The sequence below is a fragment of the Callorhinus ursinus genome, unplaced genomic scaffold, assembly GCF_003265705.2.
Source record: "Callorhinus ursinus isolate GAN/ISIS: 27379988/994484 unplaced genomic scaffold, GSC_fseal_2.0 scaffold34, whole genome shotgun sequence".
Lineage (NCBI taxonomy): Eukaryota > Metazoa > Chordata > Mammalia > Carnivora > Otariidae > Callorhinus > Callorhinus ursinus.
In genome coordinates this window covers 412,057-430,937 of record NW_027397096.1, presented here as the reverse complement: position 1 = coordinate 430,937, position 18,881 = coordinate 412,057, and the positions used below count along the sequence as shown (strand labels likewise).

The following is an 18,881-nucleotide window of genomic DNA, read 5'->3' as shown; positions in this document are numbered from 1 at the left end:
GTGCCTGGGTGGCTCAGGCTCTTGATATTAGCTCAAGTCTTGATCTCAGGGTTGTGAGTTAAAGCCATGCATTGGGCTCTATGCTGGGCCTGGAGCCTACTTAAAAAAATAAAAACTTAAAAAAAATATCCAATACCATTAGATATATTTCTCTTCTAAATTTTCATCAGTTTTTTTTTTTTTTTTTAGGGGTGCGTGGGTGGCTCAGTCGGTTAAGCGTCTGACTCTTGTTTTTGGCTCAGGTCATGATCTCAGGGTCGTGGGATTGAGCCCTGCCTTGGGCTCCACGCTCAGTGGGGGCTGTTTGAGATTCTTTCTCTCCCTTTCCTCTTGCACTCTCACTCTTTCTCTCTAAAAACAAATCTTTAAAACAAATAAATTTTCATCGTATTTTCTGTCCAGCAAACATTTATTTAGCTAAATTATATCCCAAGTACTAGGGATACAAACATGATTATCAGTCCCTGCCCTTGAAGGTCTTAAAGTATATAAACACATACAAAGGTAGCATAACACTGCTATAATCAAAATACGTACTTGGTGTGATGAGGGCCCAGACTGTTCAAGGAAGTCTTCACAAAGGTGTTGAACATTTTTGAAGAAATCCTGTCACGTTGTTTGGGGTTCCAGGTAGAGGAAATGATTTGTACCCAATCCCATTAGTACAGCTTGGTTGGTGAGGAAAGTTTCAAGTAGGTCAGTATGGCTGGGTTCATGAGTTAGTATAGAGGAGTTGATCTGGCCTGATTACCTTGGTCTGGCCTGTAAAGCAGGGTGTTAATGGACCGTCTTCATCAGAGGTAGGTTTTTATCTGTTAAAAATGTAAATTTCCAGGCTCCATCATAGACTTAAGAAAGAGTTGAAGGAGGACCAAGGTTGGGGAAGGTTTTTTGGTTATTGTTGTTTGTGTGTGTTTTAACTGGATAACTAGTTAGGTGTACTGGAGACTTGAGTCCTAAAACACTTGGTGTTTTTGTGTTTCATATGTCTGCCAGTGTAATTAATAATAGGGAATTTTTGTTTCTTATTGCTCAATAACTTTATGAAGCATTAAAAAATTGATTCTGTCATCAGGATGTATTCAGTGCAGTCTGTTGTAGGAACCATGCTGAGGTACTAGAAGGTGCTCCAGACTGGGGACAGCAGTAGAATCATAAAGGTCACAAAGTGGGGAGAGGGAAGATCTGACCTCCTTTACATGATGCTCAGTGTTACTGGAGTGTGAGCAAAGTGGGACCTGATTAAAAATGAGACTTGAAAAGTGGGCAGGGATCAGATAGTCATCAAAGGCCTTATAAACTATTTTGAAGCATGTGGACTTTAGGAAGTAGGGAGACATCATAGTTGAGTGATGAAGAGCCCCACCTATGGACCCCAGGTGCTGGGTTCAGCTTTCAGCTCTGTTGCTTACATAACTGTGTTATCTATATTTTACACTCGTGTGTGTGTACACACACATGCACACTATATAAAGGCTAGTTACTTAAATTCTCATAAGCAGTTATGAGGAGTAAATGAACACCTGTAAAACACTTAAAAGCAGTGACTAGCATATACTAAGTGTTATGTAAATATTAAGTAAGTAAAAAATAGGGGGCCGATGAAGGTTTTGTTTTTAAGTAGAGAAGTGATATGGTCAGATTATATCTTAAATAGATGGCTCTGCAAGCTGTGTAGAGGATAGATGTTAACAGCCCAAGACTGGATTTTGGCAGACCTGTTGAAATTAGTCCAAGTGAGAGATGATGGTGATATGCATAGACAAAAGAATAATCCAACAAATGTTGAGGAGGTAAACTTGGCAGATGAAAGTAATCGGTTATAGAGGAATAAAGAGTCAAGATGGATTCCCCCATAAAGTATTATTTCTAACATTTCTAAAGCAATACTTTTTAAAGTACTTATGATCTTAGATATTCTCTGTGCTAGTGGTATTTGAAGCTTTGGGGGTATATTGTGATGCTTCCATAAAAATGAGAACTAATGACCTAAGGTAGTTTTTAATTTCTCTAAATTAATAGGCCATTGTTTTTTTCTAGGTAGAGATAAATTTCTCTTTAAGGATATACTGTTATGGGGCGTTGTTAAGCATCTGCCTTAGGCTCAGGTCATGATCCCAGGGTACAGGGATTGAGCCCCGCCCGCATTGGGCTCCCTGCTCAGCGGGGAGCCTGCTTCTCCCTCTCCTGCTTCCCCTGCTTGTGTTCCTCTCTCGAGTTCTCTCACTCTGTCAAATAAATAAAATAAAATCTTAAAAAAAAAAAAGATATACTGTTACGCAGAAAACTCTTATTTAGGTCAATTCCAAAGAGCCAGAAAGCTTGAATAATTTTTTATGTGTTTTTTATGTTATATCTTTATGTTGAGATTTATGATTATAAAGATAATAGCTAGCATCATGGCGTAATAATTTTAAAAATTTGAAGTGACTGTTTAATCATTAAAAACATTAAAATTTGTTAATTCTGTTATATCCAATTTTTTTCATTGTTTATGAAAATATGGTAATAAACTTTTTTTTAATGTTTTATTTATTTATTCATGAGAGTCACAGAGAGAGAGAGAGAGGCAGAGGCAGAGGGAGAAGCAGGCTTCCTGCGGAGCAGGGAGCCCGATGCGGGACTCGATCCGAGGACCCCAGGATCACGACCTGAGCCGAGGGCAGACGCTTAACCATCTGAGCCACCCAGGTGCCCCTATGGTAATAAACTTTAATAGCCAGAATATTTAATCACTTATTCATTTCTTGGGTAAATCTTAGCTCCCTGCTCCCCTCCCTATTTCTAGATTTGTTAGATTGGGGGGGCTATTTTACTATTATTATTATTATTAATTCCAGTATAGTTAACATACAGTGTTACAGTAGTTTTAAGTATAAGGATTTGTCAGATTTTAAGAAGGGCTCTTTTTTTTTTTTTTTTTTTACCATCAAATGGTTTTATAAAAAGGGGGGGAAACTTGACTGAAAGGAGAACTTTTGGATTTGAATTTTCTCTAGATTCTTAGTAATATAATTAAATGGATAGGAAATTTAGTATTTGTAGGTTTTTTTTTTCCTTCTTATGTAGTATTTAAAATCTGGGTCCTGGATTATAGTGGTATGCATTGTGTATGATATCTATCACTTAGGCTATTGCAGGGCCATTAGGTAGAGGAAACAGCAACGTCCACAGGTACAAAAGCATGAAGAACTATTATGTGTATGCTGGAAAGTAGTTGGCAGAGGGGATTTGTAGGGTATGTATGGATATGAGGCTGCCAAGGTAGACTGATAGACTTTGTAAATTATATTCTGTATACATATGGTAGGCAATTTGGAAGTCAACAAACAGTTCCAAGCAAAGATGAGCATTATGATCAGATGTGTATTTTAGATAGTTTATGTGGGTGGCAGTGAGGGATATAGATTGGAGTTTGGAGGTCACTTAGGAAACTTTTTCAGGAAAGAATGATTAGTGCTTGATATAAAGTCATGACAGTGAAGGTTACTGATGAGAGAAAGGTTTAGGAGGTAGAATTGTGAATGAGTAGTGTGATGGGGAGAGGGAAGTATTAGAAGACGTCTCGGATTTGTAGCTTGGGTGTCTGGGTAAAATTGAGAAACTGGGTGTTGTTAGCCATAGGAGAGAATAAGAGGAGGAATTATGTGGGATATTACATAAAGCAGCCAGATTAATTTTCCTGAACCACAGTTCTGAGAAGTCACTTTGCCAAAAATTAGCTTTTTACTGTCTTTAGTGAGCAAAGGGCAAAGGGCACGCTGCTGGAAACATGCTATTTAATAGATACCAGCTTAAAACAGATGAGGTACTCAAAGGAGTTTTCTTGTGTCCTGGCTCATCTTTTTACCCTTTTTCTTACTGCCTTCCATGTATCCTGTAATTCAGCCTTATGAAGATACTTCCTATTCCTTAAAGTGTTTTCACTGTGCCACTCCCTTCTCTTTTTCTCTGTATATACCCTGACCTGTCCATCTTTCAAATCTGCATACCAAATTTTCCTTTTCCAGGCAACTCCCTAATTTTTTTCACCTGAAAGAAATTTTCTTTTCTTCTCAGTTCATAATCTTATGGTATGTTACTTTCACTCTTGTTCTCGCTTACATCAAATTTTATGTGATGTATCAAATGAGTTAATGCATTTAAAGAGCCTAGGACAGTACCTGGCACTCACTAAAACTAAACATTCAGTAAATGTTGATCATTGTTATTAATGGTGATGATGAAGATGATTAAGATGAGTTGATAATGGTAATAGGGCAGTCCACCTTTACTTTCTGCCATCTTGTGATGGCAAAAGTGATTTGTTCTTGTCCTTGGACACTAGGATAGCAAGGGTCTCTTTTACTTTGCTTATGTATGTAAAAGTGCAAAAGGTACTGTGCCATATTGCCATTTTTCGAAGTGAAATTACTATCTCTTCTTCATTATTCCTGAGCTCTGTTGAGGGAATTAAAATGGCAGGCAGGCTCTTAACACTGATTATCTCATTAAGTTTCACCACAACTATTTGAGGTGGATAGTAGAACTCCCTTTATAAATGGGCAAATAGGCTTAGGAAATTTGAAAATTTGCCTAAGGTCACACAGTTTTTAAGTGGCCAGGTTGACATTTGAACCTCTACTGTTGAACTCCAAAACTCAACACAGTAGGACCTCAAAAGTGTAGGATTTATTCCTTCAGTGCTTTCATCAGTTTGCTCTTGGAGGCCCTGTGATGGGACCTATACTCAGAATGCTTTTGTTTTTTATTTTACATATCTCCAGTTTAATTTATTATTTATTTTAATTATGGAATATATCAAACATGCAGGAAAAGTACTTGCAGTAATGTAAAAAAATCCACATAAACTACTACCAGAATTGACAGATGTTAACATTTTGTCATATTTGCTTTAGTTTAAGAAATAAAGCATTATTGGGGCGCCTGGGTGGCTCAGTCGTTAGGCGTCTGCCTTCGGCTCGGGTCGTGATGGGATCGAGCCCCGCATCGGGCTCTCTGCTCCGCGGGAGGCCTGCTTCTCCCTCTCCCACTCTCCCTGCTTGTGTTCCGTCTCTCGCTGTGTCTCTCTCTGTCACATAAATAAATAAAAATCTTTAAAAAAAAAAAAAAAAGAAAAGAAATAAAGCATTATTGGGCACCTGGGTGGCTCATATGGTTAAGCATCTGCCTTCAGCTCAGGTCATGATCCCAGGGTTCTGGGATCGAGTCCTGCATCGGGCTCCCTGCTCAGCGGGGAGCCTGCTTCTCCCTCTGCCTCTCTCTGTCTCTTATGAATAAATAAATAAAATCTTAAAAAAAAAACAAAGAAATAAAGCATTATTGTAGTTGATGTCCTTTTTATACCTCTTTCTAATCCGTTACCCCTCCCTCACTCTTCCCAGTGGTAAAGTTCCTCTTAAAGTTTGTATATATCCTTTTGTTCTCTTTTTATACTATAACAGTAAAGTATACATATATGTATCCATAAACTATGTATGATAATGCTTAAAATATGGGTGCCTGCGTGGCTCAGTCGGTTAAGCGTCTGCCTTCGGCTCCTGGGATCCAGCCCCTCATCCAGGCTCCCTGCTCAGCAGGGAACCTGCTTCTCCTCCCTCTGCCCTTCCCCTCCCCCATGTTCTCTTTCAAAGTTTTTAAACAAAACAAAAGAAAACAAATAATGCTTAAAGGGCACCTGGGTGGCTCAGTCAGTTAAGCATCTGACTTTAGCTGGGGTCATGATATTAGGTTCCTGGGATCAAGCCCCCACATTTGGCTCCCAGCTCAGTGGGGAGTCTGCTTGTCCCTCTCTCTCTCTCTCTCTCTCTCTCTCAAATAGATGAATGAAATCTTTAAAAAACAATAATGCTTAAAATTTATATGAATTATATACTCTATATTATTCTAAAAATTTTTTTAACCTAACTGTTTTCTAGATATATTACTAATATGTAGATCTAGTTTATTTTGTTGTATAGTTTATCATATATGATTATACTGTAGCTTCTTTATATCTGTACTACAAAAATAGACATTTAGGTTGTTTCTAAATTTTCATTATAGATAGTACTTCAGTAAACATGAAGCTGTCTATAGATAACATAAAATTATTTTTTATTTTTGCATTGCAGAATTTATCCTAAGGTTATTAATTAAATATTTGTTATTTAGTAATTTGTATGCTTTTAATTGAATAAATAGAATAGATCATATTGTTAGCACTGAGATATATATATATATATATTTTTTAGACCATAAATTCGTAAATCCTGTTTTTCTTTCTTGTTTCTTCAACTATTCAAAAACCCATATTAATCTGGTACTGAGCTAGGGTTTACACACTGGTAGGCAGCCTTTAGGCAAAACCAAATCTGTAATTGCATTTATCTTTGCCTTGCATCATTAAAAAAATTCTTTTGTGTCAACATTTAAAAATTAGCTATTTTGCATAAGGTCTCCATTTTTGGATTATCCTGAAAAATTAGGAGCTCTTGCAACTGTGAGGCTCACATTTTCCCATGGCAGCAGTTGGTCCAAGCGGAGTTGCAGCTGCCCTCCTTGAGATGGGCATAAGCTCGCCAGTGAAACAAGTTCCTACCACTTCATTACTGTTTAATTATTGCCCTTGCACTGTTTTTTATAGTGAAGAAATACTTCTTTGTTGATGTTTCTATAAAAAAATGGAAAAAAGTATAGTTGGATGACTGCAATAGTCAACAAAGTGGAACAGAGCATATTTCTCTAGGAGTGAAGAATATTGTAATATGCAAACAAAATGAGTCTTGTATGGAAAGATTACAACCTTCCTTGCTTTTCTCATTTATATTACCTGCATTGTTCTCTGTAGACCTCTGTTTGTGATCTCTTCATTCTTGTGTAAGTTGCTTTGAGGACACAGTGCAGTTGAAGATCAAAAAGATATTAAGATAGTTTGTAATTCATGAAGTTCTGTACAATGCAAGATATTCACCTTTTTTTTTTTAAAGCTGTTATATATACCCTTGTTCTAGAAAGGTTTATTTAAGCAGAGGGGTTGAAAACTCTTCAACCATCCTATGTTTCAGCACTGTGTATTTATTAAATACCTTATCCACAGATTACAAGTGCATGGTCCAGGGTTTTCTTTTTCTTTTTAAGTTATCCCTACACTCAACACAGGGCTCTAACCCACAACCCTGAGACTGTGTTGCACACTCCAGCACACTCCAGTGACAGCCAGGTGCCCCAGGTGGTCCAGAGTTTGGGTTGCAATCATAGTTTTTCTCATCATTTTGTTTTTAATTTTAATTTAACTTATATTAAAAACCCAGTTCTAGGGGTGCCTGGATGGCTTAGTCTGCTAAGTGTCTGACTCTGAAATCTTTAAAAAAAAAAAAAAAACAGTTCTACCACTGTTGTCTTTTTTTCTAGCTGATTCACAGTTTTACCTGTTTAGTTTCTGTATTTGATTTGTAACCCTTTATTTAAGGCAGTTTATAAAGATGCACATACTACAAAATACCATAAATTAAAAGTGAAGAGAAAGGGGCGCCTGGGTGCTCCGTGGTTGAGCATGTGCTTTCGGCTGAGGTCATGACCCAGGGTCCTGGGATCAAGCCCTGCATCAGGCTTCCTGCTCAACGGGGAGTCTGCTTCTCCCTCTCCCTCTGCCATTCCTCCTACTTGGGCTCTCTGGCTCTATCTCTCTGTCAAATCAATAAATAAGATGTTTAAAATAAAAAATGAAGAGAAAGAAGAAACAAACAAAGGGTAAGGATAAAATGTAATCAGAGTCTAGGCCAAAAAGGTGTATCACAATGTACTTGCTACAGGCAGAGCACAAATTTAACTCTTAGCTTTCTGTGAGCTAACAATGAAAAAACCTGTTATTTTCACAATGTTCTTATGATAAAAGTAAACTAGTTAATTCAGAAAGATAACTAACCACTGTCAGATTAGAATTTTTCATAGGGGTCTTCGTAAGGGGGATTATGTATTATCATTACCCTCCTTAACATCTCTAAGGTAGATGGTTGTCTAGTATTTAATTACACAATATGGAAAGATCAACCACATGGGAGAGGCAGTCTGAAAAAGTATGTAGATTGTCCTTTGTTGTCTGACCAATGGATAGAATTTCTCTCAACCCAGTCTTTGATACATACTGAGATTGATTTCTTTGGCAAGCACCTTAAAGTGCAGATGTTCCGTACATGAAATACAGACCATTTTTATGTAGGATTTAAATATTTTTGTGAAAACCTAGTTTACCCAGATAGAATTTGTGTGAGCGCTTGTAGCTTAAGATTCGTCTTAGAAAAAAATTTAAATCTGTTACACGACTGTCATGTTTGAAGGTACTCAGAGCATTATTTTTCCAGAGTATCCCCAAATGGTAAAATCATTAAGAAATAGACTTGAAAGAAAAAAGGGCCAATACACAACCCTGTTTTATGCTGCTAGAATTTGCCTCAGCAGAAGACCATTCCTATGGATCAGAATTCATGATAGTTTTTAGCATAGATTAAATGTAAGCAGGTATTGTTTTTTATTTATTATGTCTGTAATAGAGATGGTCTCTACCCTCAAGAAACATACTAATATATGTCTCTGCCCCTTAAAAATAAGATTTTTTTTCTTCATCTGTACTAGAACTACAGTTCTGTATCTTGTTACTACCTTCACTACTGAATCTTTTGAATTCAGTCAAAACCTAGTTTCTGATGACTCCTTGTATTTGCCATCTTTAGCCTCAACTTTTCAGCAATACTGTATTTTCCAACTGCTTAAAATAATTTTGCATTTGTCATGTTTTATTCAACATATTATTTTTCCTTCTTCCAAAACCTGCCTCAAAAATTTCTAATCACTTGTTTTTTTAGTCTTTTAGTTTATAAAGCTGACTTAGTCTTCAGCTTATGTTATATTCTTGTTTTTGCCTTCTTTCCTGTCCCTCCTTCCCACCTTACTATCATGTTTAATCTTAAAACCTCTTAGCACAGAGCCTAGCATAATAATCAATGAATGAATGAAAGGATATGTATAGCTCACATCTTCCAATTATATTCAACATATATAAGTTTCTTATGGACAGGAACGATTTCTTAACATTGCTTTTATGTCATAGGCAGCTTTCCTATGTGCTGAGCTACATGGGACACAGATCTGTATTGTTGGGTTTGAATACTGGGTACCTGGAAGATCCTCAGGAAACAAATTGAATAACTGACACCAAGAATACAGTTCTCCGTTGTCTGTTATCTGTTTCAGTGGAGGCAAGCACTGCTATAAATAATAGTAAACTAGAAATCAGTTCAGTTGAGAGACACTGAAGGTTTTCCAGTTGTGTTGTCATGATACCTGGGCAGTTGTCCTTGGATGTAAACAGGGCTCTGTCTTTAGGACTAGAGAAAGGTCATCTTCAAGACCAAGAGCAGCAAGTAGTGGACTGTGTCAAAAAAAAAAAAAAATTCCACTTATGCTGAGTTGTAGTTTGACCATAAAAGCTCTTTTTTTCACATCATTCCATTGCTCCATCCCAGTCCAGGCCTCTGTCATCTTCTACTTCCAGCTTTCCCTTGCTTTAGTATCTCTTAGGTATTATCTCCAAAACAATCACCATGAAATACCAATTTTAGAACACTGCTCCCTTGCTTAAGAATTGTAGTGATTTCTGCATTGTCAGAATGGACTATTTGCATTAGTTAGTATTCACCAAACCTTATTCCAAAAAAAAAGGACACATAGAACAATATATCTTTGGGGCACCTGGGTGGCTCAGTCGGTTAAGCGTCTGCCTTTGGCTCAGGTCATGTACCAGGGTCCTAGGATGGAGTCCCACATCGGGCTTCTCTGCTTCTCCCTCTGCCCCTCCCCCCTGCACCTGCTCTCTCTCGCTCTCTCTCTCAAATAAATAAATAAAATCTTAAAAAAAAAAGCAGTATATCTACTATTATTTGTGTGATTGGAAAGCATTAGGAAACTTTTTTCTTGTGTTACAGCATTGGATTTGTGTGTTTGTGTGTGACTTAGTTTTAACTTAAAACATCAGGCTTACAGGGCGGTTGTAGCTATGTTTGTCTAGTTGTCACCTGAAAATGTAACATTTATAAGCAGAAACTGGAAAAGTAATACACATGTTAGAATGTAAAAAGGTCTTCAGTTTTAAAGTTGTAGTATAATCAGTGTTCAGCCTTTAAAAAGAAAAAAATTGTATTGAAACCAGCCCCAGGGAGCTGGACTTTGATTTTTGCCTACATTTCAAAATTTGAATTTTTTGGAATTTTAAAAAAGTAGAATGAGAATAAAGCGATACAGTGCATCTTTAGTTCTGAGGACATAGTAGATTTTTATTTGTTTTACTATTGATGCCTGTAGAAGTCATTTAGAAACATTTACTAAATACCAGTTGTATGTTAATTACCATGATTTTTTTTTTTTAAAAGAATTACCATGATATAAAGATACAAGAAGGAATATGTCAAGGTTGGAGGCTTTGGAGGAATGTTGTTAAGAGATATCAAGGCAGATAATTAGAGTATAGTGTGAGAATTGTTAAATTGTGCGTATATATACAAACAAGTATGAAATCACAGGAGGGAGTTACTCTGTTTGCTTACTTTTTTTGGTTAAAAATGTAAATAAATCCCTCAAGTTCTGCTATTTATGCTGAGAACTTTGCTAATACTCTTTAAATAGTATTGATAAGTATTAGGTTGAACCTGTGTAATTGCCATTATTGGCAATTTAATATGGTTAACCTTGATAGTATTTTGATATGGCAATTAAAACAAAATAAAACACGGTTTTTTTGGATAACTGATGTCTTATTAAAATAAAGCCTTGAATATTGAATAAATGTGCCATTTTGGAAAACATTGTAAAATGTTCAGCTTGGTTTCTCTTTTTTAAGAAGATAACATATATATGAAAGAATTTCATTAAGTATAAATTGCTGTGCAGTTATAAATAACTTTATAATTGCCTGTAACTGTGGAAGTATAGTTAATTAATTTGGAAAGTTTTGCTTTGAAGGCTTGATTCCCTACAAACATTTGTTGAGTGCCAAGACCCTATGCCTGGTTCTAGAGGCAAAGAAGTTCAGTTCAGTGTTTGCCTTCTAAGGAGGTCAGTGTGGTACTAGAGACGGCATATATAGAGTTACTTAGAAAGAATGCGCAACACAAGGTAGTATCAGTGATTTTTCAAATTTGTCTTTTTTGTTTTTAAAGATTTATGTGTTTGCGAGAGAGAGGGTGTGTGTGAAGGCAGGGGGGGAAGGGCAGAGGGAGAGGGAGAAAATCTTTTAGCAGACTCCCTGCTGAGCGTGGAACCTGAAGCAGGGCTCAATCCCAGGACTCCAAGATCATGACCTGAACTGAAATCAAGAGTCAGACTGAGCCACCTAGGTGCTGCTCAAATTTATCTTAAGAGCGGAAACTTTTCCCAGAAAACCTTGTATGCAGAAACTCAATATATAAGCAGATAAAAAGAGAGTCTTGCCTACTTGGCCTCCTCTCTGTTCACATTCCTGCTGTTTGAAACCATTGGTGTGGGAGTCAAAAGCACACCTGGTTTGAATCCTGGCCCTGCCAATATCCAGCTGTTTGACCTTGGATACATGACTTCTTCATCTGTTAAATGAGGATATTAGTTTCCTTGCTGGGTATTGTGAGAATTAAACATTGTAGTAAAGAAGCGTAGCACCTAATGTCAGTAAATGGTTATTAGGGTTATATATATATGTATACATGATACAGTAAGACTAAAAAAGAGGGAACCTACCTCTGCAAAGGGGAGTGGGCTAGCCAGGGTGGGCTTCACAGAGGTAGTGATAGACTGCTTTCAGGCTGAATCTTGAAGGGGAAAGGAAAATTGCAAAACATGGTAAGGGGAGTGTACCCAAAATAAAACATTTAATAATGAAGACTTGGACATGTGGAATGCTGCCTCTTTATACCTTTCTGGAGATAATGGCCTTACTCGTTTTCTAAGGTAGCTTTTCCTTAGATTCTCTGACTCACATTTTAGTATTAGTCTGGGCCAGGCCAGGATGAGAATCACTAACTTTCTTTCGCTAATTGATTAACTAAAGGAAAAAAGTACTCTTAAACCTGAATTTGTAAGCTATGCCTTGTTTATCGTGTAATGGTACATTCACAGGCAAGTCCTTCCTAAATGCATTTGCATTAGTGTGTTGGAAATTAGGAATCTTTATGTCCTCCTCTGAGGTCTTAGTAGGTAGGTAAGATGTTTTGTTTTGTTTTTTTGCCTGAGATTGCAGTTAATAGTACTACTGCTATGGATAAATTGCGGTAGGTATTTACTTTAGATTTTTGGAAAAGAGAGCTTTAGTTAGTTTCAGTAACTGAAAAGTTAGTTTCAAGGAAAAACTGATGAATCAATTGAATACTTTTTCTCCCTCAACAATGAAGGATTTTCCCTCTTTATAACAGATTTTAGACAAAACATTTCAGTGTGATAGGCTAATAGGGGAGGGGATATTAAACAAAATAGAGAAGATACAGAAAAAAATTAAGGTATAGATATATAAAATCATATAGCACTTCCTATGTACCAGGTACTGTTGTAAGCACTTTATATGTAATCAACTCATTCAGTCTGCTCGACAATTCTGTGAAATAGATCCTATTAGTAAAAGGGGCCTGTATCAGTTAACTTCATTTGTTTGGTTAAGGGGGTTTGGAAATTACGGCTGGCAAACCAAATCCTGCCTGCTACTTGTTTTTGTACAGCCTGTGAGCTAAGCATGATTTTTACAATTTTTGGTGGTTGAAAAAAGCAAAAGAATATTTTGTAAACTTTTTTTTGTAAAAAATTTGTTAATTTTATAAATTATCAATTTGTTAAAAAAAGATTGCATGAAATTCAAAGTTCGGTTTCAATAAAGTTTAATTGGAACAGAAACACACCTGTTCCTTTACATATTTTTTTAATCTTTTTTTTTTTGAGATAGAGTGTGTGTGTGTGTGTATGTGTGTGTGAGAGAGAGAGAGAGCACAAGGTGGTGGGTTGGGACAGAGGGAGAGGGAAAGAGAATCCCGAGAGAGAGAGAGAGAGAGAGAGAGAGAGAGAGAGAGCACAAGGTGGTGGGTCGGGACAGAGGGAGAGGGAAAGAGAATCCCAAGCAGGCTCTACACTGAGCTTGGAGCCCAATGTGGGGCTCAGTCTCACAACCCTGAGATCATGACCTGAGCCGAAATCAAGAGTCAAATGTTTAACTGATAGAGCTATCCAGGTGCCCCTCATCTTTTTTTTTTTTTAAGTTTTTATTTAAATTCCAGCTAACATACAATGTAATATTAGTTTCAGGTGTACAATATAGTGATTCATCACTTAACATACATCACCCTAAGCTCATCATAAGTGCACTCCTTAATCCCCATCGCCTATTTAACACATCCCCCCACCCACTTTCCTCCTGGTCACCATCAGTTTGTTCTCTATAGTTAAGAGTCTTTTCTTTCTGCTTTATTCATTTGTTTTGCTTCTTAAATTCCACATATGAGTGAAATCATGCTGTCTTTCTCTGACTTATTTCGCTTAGCATAATACTCTCTAGCTAAGCGAAATAAGTCAGAGAAAGACAAATAGCATCTCTAGCTCCATTCATGTCATTGCAAATGCCTTTACATATTGTTTATTGTTGTTTTCTTGCTATAGATACTGAGGTTGGCAAAACCTAAAATACTTACTTTCTGGTTCTTGGGGAGAAGACAATCAAAATAAAAGGTAACAAAGTTAATAAGATGCAAAAGAACGTTGTCTATTAGAACATACCAGGAAGACTATTTAAATAATGAACAGACCAGCTTGAAGTATTTTTTTTAAGATTTTATTTATTTGAGAGAGGGAACGAGGGAAAGAGCCCACAAACAAGGGGAGGGGCAGAGGGAGAAGACTCCCTGCTGAGTGGTGGGCCAGATGAAGGGCTTGATCCCAGGACCCCAAGATCATTACCCAAAGGCAGATGCTTAACCGACTGAGCCACCCAGGAACCCCTTCTTGAAGTATTTTTAAAAAATTTTTAATGAGGGGCGCCTGGGTGGCTCAGTCGTTAAGCGTCTGCCTTCGGCTCAGGTCATGATCCCGGGGTCCTGGGATCGAGCCCCACATCGGGCTCCCTGCTCGGCGGGAAGCCTGCTTCTCCCTCTCCCACTCCCCCTGCTTGTGTTCCCTCTCTCACTGTGTCTGTCTCTGTCAAATAAATGAATAAAATCTTAAAAAAAAAAAAAATTTTAATGAGGGGCACAGCTGGTTAAGCCTCTGACTCCTGGTTTCCACTCAGGTCAGGATCCCAGGGTGTGAGATCAACCCCCATATCCCTCCAGCTCTGCACTTGGCGTGGAGTCAGCTTGGAATTCTCTCTCTCCTTCTGCCTTTCCCCTTGCTTGCGTGTGGGCACATGAGCACACACACTCTCTCAAATAAAATGAATAAATAAAATCTTTTTAAAAAATCTTAATAAAAGCTTAACTGTAATGAAAAATACTTATTTCAAAATGTTGGATTGACCTCTTTTTCCTGTTAATATACCTCTTCATATCTGAGGAGTCTTGTAAATATTTTTTTGAATTTGAGTGGCAGTTTGGAATTACCATTGAAATCTGAGTAACTTGGCCTTGTAATTTGATTTTTGCCTTTGGAGCCCAGATAACATTTTCTGACACTGATGATTTCTTTCTTTTTTTTTTTTTTAAGTATTTAGGTATATTTCTTTTTTATTTTTTATTATGTTAATCACCATACATTACATCATTAGTTTGTGATGTAGTGTTCCATGATTCATTGTTTGACACTGATGATTTCTTGATGAAATTTTGCTTTTAACCCTTTAGGACTGGCTGTAGTTTATACTGTTGAGGGTATAGTTTTCCACTGAGGATGTGCATCAAAATCAGTTGGAGACTTAAAAAATTTAGATGTCTCCTCAGAATCTCTGAGGATAAGACCCTTTACCATGATTATCTTCAGGAACAATAAATGCCACATGTGTATTTTTGTCAAACTGGACATATTAAAATAGTTGAAGAAGGAAATAACCAGGTGTACATTAGAACCACTTTGGGAGATGATTGCTTCAGTTTTCATTTCTCAAAATTTATAGAACATCAGTCATGTGACACTAACTGGACCATACACATTCTTTGTTATACTTTATGAAAAAAGTGTCAAAAATAAGTGAACAAGAACTTTGATAAGAAATCATATCCCAGGTTCATTGCAGGTATTCATCGTATTTAAGCTGGGATTTTTAAAATACATTTAAAGTTCAAAACTGATGGCAGAGGTTAACATGTATGGTATTAATTATAGAATTTGTTTATATTATTATCCTGGTTAATCCTCACTAAATCCTGAGGTATATTTCACATTTAAGTCCATTTCATAGTTGAGAGAAGCTTAGAACTTAACTATGTGTTAATTTGATTATCTAAAAATAGTTATGGCATATAACATGAATAGGCAGTTTTATTTATGTCTCTTTTTTTGTTTGATGCTGGTTATCTGTTCTTTAAAAAACCTTGGTCTGATTCTTTTTTAAGAGAAAGCCAACAGGGAGGGTGGGGAGGGGCAGAGGGAGAGGGAGAATCTTAAGCAGGCTCCACACTCCACACCCACTGTGAGCCCTGAGTCCTATGTGGGGCTCTATCTCATGATCCTGAGATCATGACCTGAGCCAAACTCAAAAGAGTTGGAGGCTTGGGGTGCCTGGGTGGCTCAGTCGTTAGGCATCTGCCTTCAGCTCAGGTCAAAAATAAAGTCTTTGGGGAAGAAAAAAAAAAAGAAGTTGGAGGCTTAACCGACTGAGCCACCCAGGCACCCCTTGGTCTGATTCTTTTGAAATGTAATGTATGGCCAGTGTCAACTAGGAAAGTAGCTTTTAGTTGTTTAGGCCAATTTGAGATCTTAATTCATTAAATTATAGACACGTATTTTTTCATCCTTTTTTACCACCTTGTAAAAAAAAAAAAAGGTTAGGGGTACCTGGGTGGCTCAGTTGGTTAAGTGTCTGCCTTTGGCTCAGGTCATGATCCCAGGGGTCCTGGGATTGAGCCCCATGTCAGGCTCCCTGCTCAGCGGGGAGTCTGCTTCTCCCTCTCCCTCTGCCCCTGACCCCACTTGTGCTCTTGCTCTCTGACTCTCTCTCTCAAATAAATAAAAATCTTTTTATTTTTTATTTTTAGTTTTTTAAAAAAGATTTTATTTTTTGACAGAGAGAGAGGAAGCGAGAAAGGAAACAAAAGCAGGGGGAGTGGGAGAAGGCAGGTGTCCGCAGAGCAAGGAGCCCAATGTGGGGCTTGATCCCAGGACGTGGGATCATGACCTGAGCCGAAGGCAGACTCTTAACAACTGAGCCACTCGGGCACCCAATAAAAATATTCTTAAAAAGAGGTTATCTTTATTTTTCTTTATTGAATTATTATATATAAAATCTATGTAAGGATAATAGGTAAAATAGTTGGAAGCACCAAGAGGGGTATATCTGTAATATGAATAGTCATGCATATTAATAAAATATCTTACATCCTATTAGTGACTTTGAGAAAAATTCTGCTTTTTGGAACTATGCTAAAAATGTAATGATTTGCAAAGTACCATGAAACATGCAGTTAATTGGGAAACAACAGATTTTATTTAACTTCTGAAAATTAACTAGTGTGCAAAGGTACTCAGTAAATCTTGATTGGCAGTAGTTGCTGCCTTGCCTCATTGCTGTATCTGGAAAATACTGTTTGGATTAGGATTATGAGCTATAATATATGTGCTGTTCAAGCAAGGTAGATAATATGCTGAGCCTTTTTTTTTTTTTAAGATTTTATTTGAGAGAGGAAGTGAAAGAGAGAATGAGGGGAGGGGCAGAGAGAGAAACAGGGAGCCCGATGCGGGGCTCCATCCCAAAACCCTGGGATCATGACTGGAGCCGAAGGCAGACGCCTAACTGACTGAGCCACCTAGGCACCTTTCTGCTGACCCTCTTTAAATAAAGCATTGTCAAGTGACAATTTCATGAGAGCAGGAGTTATTGGTAATTATCCAATTACTGTAGTGTAGGTCTTTGGTGTCTCTCCTAAACTCTTATGTCTACATCTAATAACAAATCTGATTATTTCCATTGTATATGTATTAATATCTACTGTTAACATATAGTTGTTTGTTTTTCTCTTACACACATCTTTTATTTTCTGTATTTTCCCTATTTCATAAACTCATGGTTAGGGACCAATGTACAAAATAAATTATTAATGAAATATGGTATAAGTTGTTTTAATAAGTGTGAAACCTATGATAACACATGGAAACTGAAAATGAAAAGAATTTAAATTAACTCACCATTCAGTTTTGTAACATTTTTTAATGCTCAGTTATTTATCTTTTCTTTTTTACTTTTCCCCTTCTTTCTATGGTGAGGTACTTATCCAAGCAATAAACGTTGTTTAGGAGAGCTGCATTTGTATAGCAGATGAACAGATATAATATTAGAATATAGAATGGTTAAGAATTCTGCATTCCAAAAACCATACTGAAGCTTGTTTCTAGTGCTTAGGCAACACAGATCTGATCTCTAAGAATGCCTAGATATTGACATGCAAATGAATAAATGAGACTTTTCTTTGAAATATGTTTGTAATATATACAAGTAGCTTAGAAGGGATTATTGAAGTGCTGCCAGAATACATTTAAAAAATGTTAGGTCTTCTCATTCATTATGTTGACTTTGGAAGAATTTGGAAACCGCCTTGAAATGCATGTAATATTTTGTTTATATGTGCTTCTTTGAGGGAAGAGATCTTGATTTTCATTACATTTTCAAAGGAATCTAGTGACCCCCAAAAAAGATTAAGAACTCCTTTACCAGGGGCGCCTGGGTGGCTCAGTTGGTTAAGCGACTGCCTTCGGCTCAGGTCATGATCCCGGAGTCCCGGGATCGAGTCCCGCATCGGGCTCCCGGCTCAGCGGGGAGCCTGCTTCTCCCTCTGACCTTCTCCCCTCTCATGCTGTTTCTCTCTCTCTCTCTCTCTCTCAAATAAATAAATAAAATCTTTAAAAAAAAAAAAAGAACTCCTTTACCAGGTGGTATGAAAATATTGCCTGGTTTATTTGTACTGTTGGTTATAAATATAGATTGTTCATTGCAAAATATTCTAAACTGTCTCTTTTGTTCTGTTGGAGAACCATTTCTGTCTTTTGTCATGTGATATTTTGCAGTTATATGTTAAAATATTAATCAGGCTAAAGGTAAATCTGAGAAATACTGTACATTATATTCTTAGATTCTTAGTCCCAACATTTTATTTTTATGTAAACTTTACACCCAATGTGGGGCTTGAACTCACAACCCCAGATCAAGAGTTGCATTGGTCCACCAACTGAGCAAGCTGGGCGCCCCACTGCACAAATTTTTTTGACCCATATCCCAAACATATCATTTTACTGATAAATTTTTTGTTGTACATTTCTTTTTTTTTTTTTAAGATTTTATTTATTTATTTGACAGAGAGAGAGACAGCAAGAGCAGGAACACAAGCAGGGGGACCGGGAGAGGGAGAAGCAGGCTTCCTGCCAAGCAGGGAGCCCAATGTGGGGCTTGATCCCAGGACTCTGGGATCATGACCTGAGCCGAAGGCAGATGCTTAACGACTGAGCCACCCAGGCGCCCCTTGTATATTTCTTAAAGTCTTAAAAATAACCACATTATTGGGATACCTGGGTGGCTCAGATGTTTAAGCACCTGACTCTTGATTTTGGCTCAGGTCATGATCTCAGGGTTGTGAGATACAGCCCCACATCGGCTGGGCCTGGAGCCTGCTTAGGATTCTCCCTCTCTCTATGCCCTGCCACCCCTGCATGCACGAGCTCGCTCACTCTCTAAAAATAAAATAAATAATAAGTAAAAA

General features: G+C 37.4%; 1 protein-coding gene and 1 long non-coding RNA gene across 4 annotated transcripts in view; one reads left to right on the top strand and one right to left on the bottom strand.

Annotated features, from left to right (window-relative positions):
• PAFAH1B1 (platelet activating factor acetylhydrolase 1b regulatory subunit 1) overlaps positions 1-18,881 on the top strand; it is an 83,103-nt gene that overhangs the window by 8,816 nt on the left and 55,406 nt on the right. Inside the window, exon 2 of one of the 3 annotated variants that reach the window (XM_073879258.1) lies at positions 13,645-13,713. The exons of the other annotated variants lie outside the window; for them this stretch is intronic. The gene's annotated coding sequence lies outside the window, so the exon portion shown is untranslated. The remainder of the gene's footprint in view (positions 1-13,644; positions 13,714-18,881) is intronic. 3 annotated transcript variants of the gene reach the window in all.
• On the bottom strand, positions 4,847-7,609 carry LOC141370391 (uncharacterized). The gene is made up of 3 exons (XR_012374386.1): positions 7,514-7,609; positions 6,812-6,866; positions 4,847-5,071 (listed from the first exon to the last, which is right to left on the bottom strand). It is a non-coding gene; the product is annotated as an uncharacterized lncRNA (long non-coding RNA).